Source organism: Haemaphysalis longicornis, unplaced genomic scaffold (genome assembly GCF_048455015.1).
Source record: "Haemaphysalis longicornis isolate Haplotype H1 unplaced genomic scaffold, Haemaphysalis longicornis Haplotype H1 scaffold_1, whole genome shotgun sequence".
NCBI classification, from domain to species: Eukaryota; Metazoa; Arthropoda; class Arachnida; order Ixodida; family Ixodidae; genus Haemaphysalis; species Haemaphysalis longicornis.
This window is the reverse complement of record NW_027526203.1, coordinates 186,652,645-186,662,293: the sequence shown is the minus strand read 5'-3', so window position 1 is coordinate 186,662,293 and position 9,649 is coordinate 186,652,645. Positions and strand designations below refer to the sequence as shown.

At 44.7% G+C, this 9,649-nt stretch overlaps 1 long non-coding RNA gene across 1 annotated transcript; it reads left to right on the top strand.

The window, feature by feature from the left end:
* Positions 1-1,563: 1,563 nt before the first annotated feature.
* Positions 1,564-7,571, top strand: LOC144167600 (uncharacterized). The gene is made up of 3 exons (XR_013322053.1): positions 1,564-2,299; positions 4,724-4,808; positions 7,003-7,571. It is a non-coding gene; the product is annotated as an uncharacterized LOC144167600 (long non-coding RNA).
* Positions 7,572-9,649: the final 2,078 nt, after the last annotated feature.

Below are 9,649 nucleotides of genomic sequence, written 5' to 3'. Positions count from 1 at the left end.
GGAGGGGATGAGCTGGCAATTGGCTGCGCTACTGCACGGCTCCCCGGCCTTCAGACAGAGTCAGTCGGCCCAGCGTTTCGTCCGCCGGCCGCCGGCGGGTCCCCTTATGAAAATGAACTTTTCCTTTCTGTTTACTTTGTGTCTCCTGCATGTTGACTGTGTGGCCTTTCTTTTGACTTTTCCTTTGTGTTACCTCTAGGACATAAGCAGGCTGTGTACTTTTTATAGACTGCCGGATAAACAGCCATGATGTTTTACCTTTCTATGTACTATGGTAAAGACAAAGTTTAAATTTCTATACGAAGATTTTATTTCGGATGAGAGGTATAAAACTTTAAAAATGACTTGCTTTCTTCTCTTTCTGAGTTCCGCAATGCTATTGCCCATGTGTGTACTCAAGGCAAAATGAAGTCAAGAGACTTTGGCCTGTTTCCCCTGTGTTGCCTCTAGGACAAAGGCTGTAAGATAGAACTTGAATTTGCTGTCTTAATTCTTCTGTGTGCCGTAATGCTGTTGCTTATGTATGTACTGAAGGCAAAATGAAGTCAAAAGACTGACTTATGTCTTTTGTGTTGCCTCTAGGACACTGGGAGGAAGGATAACGATTTGTTGCCTTACATTCTTTTTCTGAAGATTGTGCTTCCTCAAGTAAACATAAAGTCGAGCATGTAAGCCTTAATTATACTCGAAAGGTTAAGTTTTTTGGCTTGGCTAGAGATGGTAAGAAACAATGCCGATGGTTTGTGGAAATTCTGCAGCACTGTATACGTTATTTCGTGCTAGTGAGGTCTGATAAATTCGCAGAATTAATATTACCAACTGGTACGTTTGTATGAAACAGTGGCGTAAGAAGGATACATATTGAACGAGGCTGTTCGAAGTGCCTCGTCCCTCCCATTACGAAAAAAAAGTGGGAGGGAGAAGAATATACAGACCAGAAAAAGTAAAAAGAAAACAAAAAGCCGAATAGAAAACAAAGCAATGAAAACAAAAACAACCTAAAAAGTGGCTTCCGATTGTCCTAGTCTGTGTTTTCCTTCAGGGTCGTTGTAAAATGGCTTATCCTTGCAACTAAATGCTGAAGCGGTGTACTGTTTTTTGGGGCAGAGCTTGCGGTAGAAATATATTGCGACAGAAAAAAAAGGGACACAGCCAGACGAGAGCAACAAGAGCAACAAGAATGTCAAAATATTACCCAAGGCAGAAAAACTTTAATTAAAGCACGGTTAAACAAAAAAAAAAAAAAAAGGTCACTGAGCGGGTTTCGAACCTCCGCCTTTTGATTCAGTAGGCGAGTACTTAACCTCTAAGCCACCAAAACAATTCACGATGAGGACGTAAACCTAGGTATAAATACTTGAGCTCACATAGTCTTGCTAAGCCTCCATTTGAGTGAATTGTTTGCCTGCGTGGATTTGACGCACGGTGCTTTTGTGTGCGTGCGTGCGTGTGCGTGCGCACGCGTGTGTGTGTGTGTGTGCGCGCGCTCGCGCATGTGTGTGTGTGTGTGTGTGTGTGTGTGTGTGTGTGTGTGTGTGTGTGTGTGTGTGTGTGTGTGTGTGTGCGTGTGCGCGTGTGTTTGCGTATGTCTGCGGGGAATAATTTTTTTATCCGGCCGTTCTGTTTGTGAAAAGCCCACAAACAGTGAATGGTGAATGCTTGGACGCTGAACAAAACACAAAACAGTCAATCTAGATGTAGATGACGATGATAATAACTTCGTTTGTTAATCCATTTTTATTCGCTTTTGAGTAGCAACAACTTACGACAACAAAAGACGTTGCTCGCATCAAGAAAATATACTGCCATTATATATATGTTTGCTATTATCAACTTTAACAAAATACTATAATGGCGTCTGCCTAGTTTGCTTCAGGGGTGATGATGAAGGAAGAAAGTAACTGCTAAAACTCTATGACTGCTAGATAGCCAACTGTAGTAATAAGTCTAGTCTAGGCTAGCATATATGCAGTCATTGTTATAGGTGCGCAAGAAAGACGTGGTTGGTTCGATGTGCGTGGTTTTGGTGGTTTGTTTTCGATTTGCTGGTGTTACGTGAATTACTACGTGCTCCTCCTGCCGTAATATTACGTGTTAGTGCTCTTGTGCCACCTGAAACATCGTGAGTGCTGGCAAAGCGTCTGTGTCGTCGCCGTACTGCGCTGCTGTAGCAAACGCACATCGAGGTCGCCATTTGACAAAATACCTGACAAGTTGTGCGTGCCTACGTGAATCAAGAGTCTCTACTGCAAGTTCCAGTCTGTCGACGCGACGTGTGAAAAATGCTGCGTGTTCTGCCGTAAGTGATTGTTTATCGTGGTGCATGTTAAAATTTTATTACGCGTTGCCGCAGTGCTGTTTTGTTAAACGTGTTGAGTATATTCCTTGGTGTTCGGCTCGCCGCGCTTCTTTTATTGTAAATTACCGGCTGCGTCGGCGCGGTCATAATGAGCTTCCAGGAGCGGCGGCCAGTATGCTGTGTGAGTGATCGACCCCCTTGCCATTGCCGGCAACGAAAATATGCTGACGGCCCAGCGGCCGCCGCTTGGCTTGGGTGGATTCGACGCTAAAGCTTGTTGCATGAAAAAAAAAAAGAAAACTGCGTTAATGGTTGTACAACAAAACGCCCACTCCCCGATTTTTTTTTTTTTAGGAGGCAGTTGACCCACGGTATATTTTTTTACAGGACTAGGCAGCTTTGCATTGTTCTAACGGGTAGTTTTCGTTTACGGGTAAAGAAATGCAAGGAGGCTGCATTACATTTGTAGTTATAATACGTAAGAGTTGCATATACGTTGAATTTTCAACATTTTAGCATTGCTAGCAACTTTATAAGTAGTACCACATGCACAAGGTCTTTAGGCAGTGAACAGTTGACCAGATAATTGTTTAGACGTCGCAGCTTGAAAACATGCTGTTCCAGCCTGCATTGCTGGTGCAGTCACAATGCAGCTTTCAGTGTTTTAATGCAAGAAATTTTTCCACCTTCCTAAGCTCATCCAGCATCGTCATGATCAGACAGAAATTCTTGTGTGGTGTGACATTATTTGTAGCTGGCTTGCATAAATTGTGTTGACCGTAACATGTTGAGCATGGGTTAAACGTGTTGATTCTTACAAATATGCATGTGATGGGGATACAATCACGGTGCGAAAAAGATTAAACAGGGCGTGGGCTTGCCACCGTGCTCCTTCGCCATCCTGTTTTTTCGTTTCGTCAGCATTTCAACTTGCCTACCCCTTGGAGGTATTGGCACGCTGAGACGTTCACCATGTGCCTCAGAGAGAATTTTAATGGCGCCATGAAGACAAAATACAAGTTTGTGTTATTCGAAAGATTTCGTGTGGTATGGTGCCCCCAGCACTTGTCCAAATGCAAACGATGCTTTATTCACTGAGAAATTCATTAATTGAAGCTAAAATTTTGGTTTTCCCGCTAAATCGTGCATTTTCAGGGTCTGCAATGACATCACAACAACCGACCGCTCTGCAGCCGATTGGGAAACCTTCTTTACCGTTAGTTAACCTAGATGGTGCCACCATACCATGGCAAGCCCCTTTCTGCTTTTGTTTTGTTTTTACCGTATTTAAACGTGGCTTGTTTTTGTTCAGCGAGAAAATAATCGTTTCGTGAAACATAGTGCTCGCTCCACAAATATGGTCACGTCAGACACCGTTGCTTGTGTCAATCGGCCATTGTTGTCCGAGACAACCCCAAAGCCCCGCAGTCCTGTGCAGCTAAACCAAGCATAGTGCGCACAGTACCAACAACAGTACGCATCGGTACTTATATGCTTACGTGTGCTTTTCTAACCTTTACTGTTGGTCCCACCATTCTTACTACTGTAAAAAGAATGTGCCCTAAATTTAAGCACAAATAGTTCATTCGGCAAGCTTATAGCCTCTGCCTAATTCGCATTTGCTGCTGCCGCCCTCCGCTAACTGCAGAGCTGGCTAGTATGACATAGGTTCTGTTGCGGGAAATGAGCTAGTGGGTCGCATGGCCATTTCCTTTGTTCCTAATTTGTAGCTTATTTGAGTGGAGTTTATGTTAAAAATGGTGTCAGCATGATTCTAGCAACGGAATCCTTTGAATGAACCAAACTTGTGTTTTCTCTTCATGGCTCCTTTAAAAGCCGTAACCACGTTTCGCACCCTCTGGACCACAGAATATGCTTGCACAGTGGAAATCTGGGGCCACAGATTTCTACCACCTAGGGATATTTAATAGGCTTAGTTTAACATTAATTCAGTGTAAGGATGCTTCTGTTCCTTTAAAGTATGGCTGAAAGCCTTGTAAGGATTGTCATGTATGTACAGTGCTCACGGATTGAAACGCGACACTGCAAGCGCATTGCCTGCACTACATGCAGCGCCGCCAGTGGACGCCCGTGGAAGCTAGGTGTTGCATTGTGGTATACCACGAGGATGAGAGTGTTTTGACCATAAGCTTGCTGCTTCCGGTTGCCAATAAGCGGGGCAGTGGTTCCCCGCAGCGACAGCGGCGTCCATGGACGGCGCTGCATGTATTGGCGGCCACGCGCTCGCAGTGTTGCGTTTTAATCAGTGAGCACTGTACTTATTTTTTAGCTTGAAAGAACTGAAGGTGCCTTTTTTGCACCTACAAAAAAGAAATTCTGTCATGTCCTGTCAGAGCGAGTATTTCACGGCATTATACCACATATTTACGGCTTGTTTACTACTTGAACTTCCATTTTTTACAGGGCCAGGTGTTTGACATGGAGGATGTACGTTGTGAGCTACCAGAAGAATTGGCTGCCTCCTGTTTCTATCTATCCTGCAGGACCTGTAAGTGGAGTTCATTACGGCTGTGAAATGCATGAAAATCTCGATTTTGAAGGCTGAGAGAACATGAAAACATAGAAAACCATTGTGGCATTCTCGTGGTACCTTAGTGGTATTAAGACATAAGAACATTGCAGAGATGGGGCAAAAAATAAGGAACCGATGAGGGTGAGAAACTTCCTGGTACCTTTCTTATTTTTTTTGTCGCATCGGGGCTGCGTCCTTGCTCCATGAATTAATTAATAACGACTTTGTCACCCTTGTTCACTGTGGTAGTTGCGTGGTGCCCACAGACAGTGTGTGGGGATTTTTCTTCTACCGCCTATTACAGATGAACTAGATCTTTAGACTTCTACTCAAAAGTCATATTATGGATTACATTACATGAGTGAAACAATTCCATGCACCCAGAAATAGAATTTAGGTGAATTCACTTCAATGCCCTAGATGCAACTTGTGCCTAGCAGTGAAAAGGGTGTATTGCGTGCCTTTTTGCCACTGTGTTTCATGTAGTGTAATGAGTCTCACTGGCCATCGTAGCCCCCCCCCCCGAACAGCTATTTACTCTAGCAAATATAATGATGGTCCTAATTGTAGAAGGGTACCCGCCGCGGTGGCTCAGTGGCTAAGGCGTTGCGCTGCTGAGCACAAGGTCGCGGGTTCGATTCCCGGCCGCGGCGGCTGCTTTTCTGATGGAGGCGAAAAGCAAAAACGCCTGTGTGTACGAGATTTTGGCGCACGATAAAGATCCCGAGGTGGTCAAAATTAATCGTTGGCGAAGCGTTGGCGAATTGAATGCTGCAGGGTTTCTTTTGCACTCATTCATTTAGATCGAGAACATTTTCAATAAAAAACAGGAAAAGCTAGGATAGGGATCGCAAAGCAACACCCTTTCCATATCAAACAGGACTGCTGGTGCAGCATACAAAGGAAAAAGGGGAAAAAGACGGTTCCCTTAAAAAAGGATAAGATTGCAGGGTGTGGCCAGGTGCTTGTAACAAAATATTGTGTAAACAAATCAAATGGCGTGGTTGGGGGCAATATTATGATGTTTATAGTAGGAAAAACCTGCATTATTTCCGAACAGTATGAATGCTCTGTGTGCAAACATATGCAAAAATGCGTGTGTTTTTAGCATTTGAGTGCACGTTACAGAGTAGTCAGCTCAAGTTACTGCGGTAGCTTTCCTCATTGCTGGTAAGCATAAACCCTGAAATTAAATTTGCTGTATTCGACCGCTTTAACCCTTTCACTGTCACTGATGTCCTGGTTTGTCTTCGAATTTCTCCTCCATGGTGTCACTGACATACCGGTGTGTTTTCTGTTGTGCGTTGAAAAATTCATGCCATGGTGCAAAGTTGGCGCACCTGCACTGTTTGTGCTATCTGTCAAATCTTTCTAGTAGCTTGTATTTTCACAAAGTACAGAGCGACCACGCCCAGCTTTCGCTGCTTGGGGGTCACTCCGTGCACTGTACATCTGTTGGGATGAGTGACCACGTGGCACGCATGCAATGATGGGTGCAAGTGTGCTATCCACCACGTTTTTCTAGGGTTGTTTTTTATTTCTGTTCCCGTGTCTGCTACCCATTGACACAAGGAAATATAAAAAGTGAGGAGCCAACCTAGAGGTTGGTCAGTTCATGGTGATGTACATTTTGCTTTTTGTAAGCAAGCACAGACAAACAAACTAGACAATGCAAGTGCTGTCTCGTAAACGAAATGCCTTTATAGGTTCCAAAGAACGCGTAGACACAAGCAACTACTCATGATGACGACTGATCAATGCCTGTCTTAGCATGTTCATGCAATTTTATGTTGCCTTCCCTGCCCCCCTCCCCCCCCCCATATTGCTTTGTTCCCACAGTGCTGCTGCAATAATCTCATCTCAAATGTTCTTGCGAGGCTGTATAAATGCCCGTCATGAGGAGGCCATGAATCTAAACAGTACTTAGTTCTGGGTTGTGTTGCCTATGTAACAGTATGTCATATTTGATGTTCGTAAGCTCATTAGTTAATTTATGTGGTCTAAATTTTGTGGCTAATTTTGCAACCTAGAAGTTATACCTTCTCTTTCAGGACACTTGGTTCAGTTTTGTATGGGAACACTCCTTTATATTTATAAGCATAACCAGCAAATGTTTGAGACGTGTTTGTTTAAACCCCTTCATATGCGATCAATGCGTTTGTCATTTCAGGTTCAAGCGTGGCAGTGGCTATCCCGTCCTGTGAGGGGTAAAGATGAGGCGACACCTGGTGTGACAGGCGGCAGCAGCACGTATGGATCCAACCTGAATAAAATAGTCAGGTTTGCAAGAGTCGTGTGATTCATGTGATTTTCGTCAGCTTGCTCTTACAGAAACAGCTGAAGCATGAAACAGTGACTGTGGAGCTGGCTGACATTTTCTACATGCAGCTGGCTGTGGGGGCGCTGTTATTTGACAGCATGCAAAGGGCACTCAAAAGGTGGAAGCTTGTGGGATACGTAGAGGACGGAAACATAAAGGATTCTTAGAGGACGCAGAAAGTCGGTGGCGAAATTTCAATACAGGGGACACACAAGGGACGAATGCGGTCTGTTGCCTTCAAGACATATAGGGGACACACAAAGGCCGTATGATGTCTGTGTTGCCTTTGGGAGATAGACTGGACGCATGGAGGACGGAAACACACGGGACACTTGGAGTACGCAGAAAGTCGGTGGCGAAATTCCAACACAGAGGAAACACACAGGACGCACGCAGTCTGTTTCCTTCGGGACGCAGACTGTCTTTTGACTGGACATAGAAATTTTCATAAGGGTCATCGCAATCAAGGAGGTTAAAAAAAATTGCTTGGTTGCAATTCGTTCGCTTAGTTGAAACGAAGCCAGGACACGTTTGTGAATGGAAGAATGTGCCTTTCTTTACTTGGTTTGTTTGTACACTGTATCTAGCTCCAAGTCAAGGTCGCTTCACACAAGCGCTGCACAAGCGCACATGCGACGCTTCGCTGACTGGTAAGCCAGTAGGAAAATATAAGGCCTCTTGAAGGCGGGAGAAGAGTCAGCGAAGTCAATATAGGTACTAAGGAAATAAAATCAACTGATATTTTTACCGTAGAGCGTAAAACTAGGGCGCTGGAAGCACTGTTTTGCGCTGGGCGAACAAGCACAGCGGTCAGCAGCACGACTACGCATCTGCGAACGCTTTTCCGTCTACAAAATGCAATTGCTAGACGTGAGCTACTGTGGAAACTCAGGCGACGCTTACTGCACGAGCGCAGTACAACAAATAGTCACCTGAGCTGCTTGAAATGCCAAATTAATTAAAAATGTAATCCGGTTGTGCAATAGATACCCTATATTAGCAAGGCCTTCGCATTCCGCTGCGTGGCTCAGTGGTCTGGGGCGCTAGGTATGTCACCGCAAGTGTTTTGCAAGTCATGAGTTCGAATCCCCGCGGGTACGTGCTTTCTTTTTTTGTAAGTTAAATTTTTTGTTTTCCGCCGATGTTTTCTATTTTGAGTTCACCTTTTTTTGGGCCGCAACGTTCAGGGCTACACGAACTAGTTCACAAAACGCGCGCAGGCTGGCACTAGCGCGCTAGCGAGTTCTCGTTGGCGTGCTGTTGCCATAAGCACCGACTGCTTGCAGGCAGTGGGCACAGGCCAGAATGAACAGACCCTTGGCCTGGTGCGAACACGCTTTTTACTATACAGGCATGAGGGAGGCAAGCTCCAAATATGGGGGAAAAGCGCATGACATTTGGGCGTCTGCGGGTACGCGGAGGGCGTTCATGCACTGCGTAGGTCTCGGCTAGTGAATGCTACGACTACAAGCCGTCCTGGGAGGCTTATCTTGTGCATTTCACAGCCGACAACATGGCAGAAGCGCGGTACGATGATTACTGAGATATTGAGAATGCCCATCCAACAATGCCATTGGTTATGTTTTACAGAACCGAAACCGAAACCGAAACTTGTTTGATTGCTAACCTTGGGCATCGTCCAATCACTCCGCCCCTCCTCCCAATGTCACAGCCTTAGTTGGTGCGGCCGCCGCAAACCGCGCATGGTAGTTTTTCTTCTTTCGCGCTTTGTAAAATAATTACCGATTTGTCAACCGGATAAACAATGAAAATTGTGCTAATTTGAGCCAGTCTACGCAGTGCAAGCAAAAACGGGAGCTTGACAAATTCACTTCAGTGTCCCTTTAATGGAGGAGGGAAAGCTGGGCGGAATGTCGCGAATTATATTATCCACATAGCGCGAGAGGTTTTCAGTTACAGTGCCAATGCGAGAAACAATCGGTCGCTCTAGGTTGTTCATCTTGTGTATTTTAGGGAGAAGATAGAATTTACCGGCTAGTGAGATTAAAAGGATCAAGGAACGAGCCATTGTTTTATTTATTGTTTTATTTTTAACAAGCTCAGCTAGTTTATCTTTGACGATTTGCTTATAGTCTTGAGTGGGATCATTGGGTAGTGCTTTGTAGAACGTCGATACTGATAGTTGCTTATTGGCCTCCTTAATAAGTCGGTTTTGTCAAGGATTACGATGGCGCCTCCTTTATCGGCAGGTTTAATAATTATGTCGGGGCAGTTTGCGAGTTTCTCTAGGGCCTTTATTTCGTTGGTAGTCATGTTATGATGGAAAACAAATTGTGTTTGGTATGCTTTTCGCACATCGCGTTGGACGGCTTTGATATACATGTCGAGGCAACTATCACACTGTGTGGTTGTGGTCCAGTGCTTATAGCTAGGTAGGGTGCTTCGGGCTTCTTCCATCTCAGGGTGATCGTACAAGTATTCTCGTAGCCTCATGTTTCTGGCGAAATTATCTAATTTCTTTAAAGTTGAAATTCAT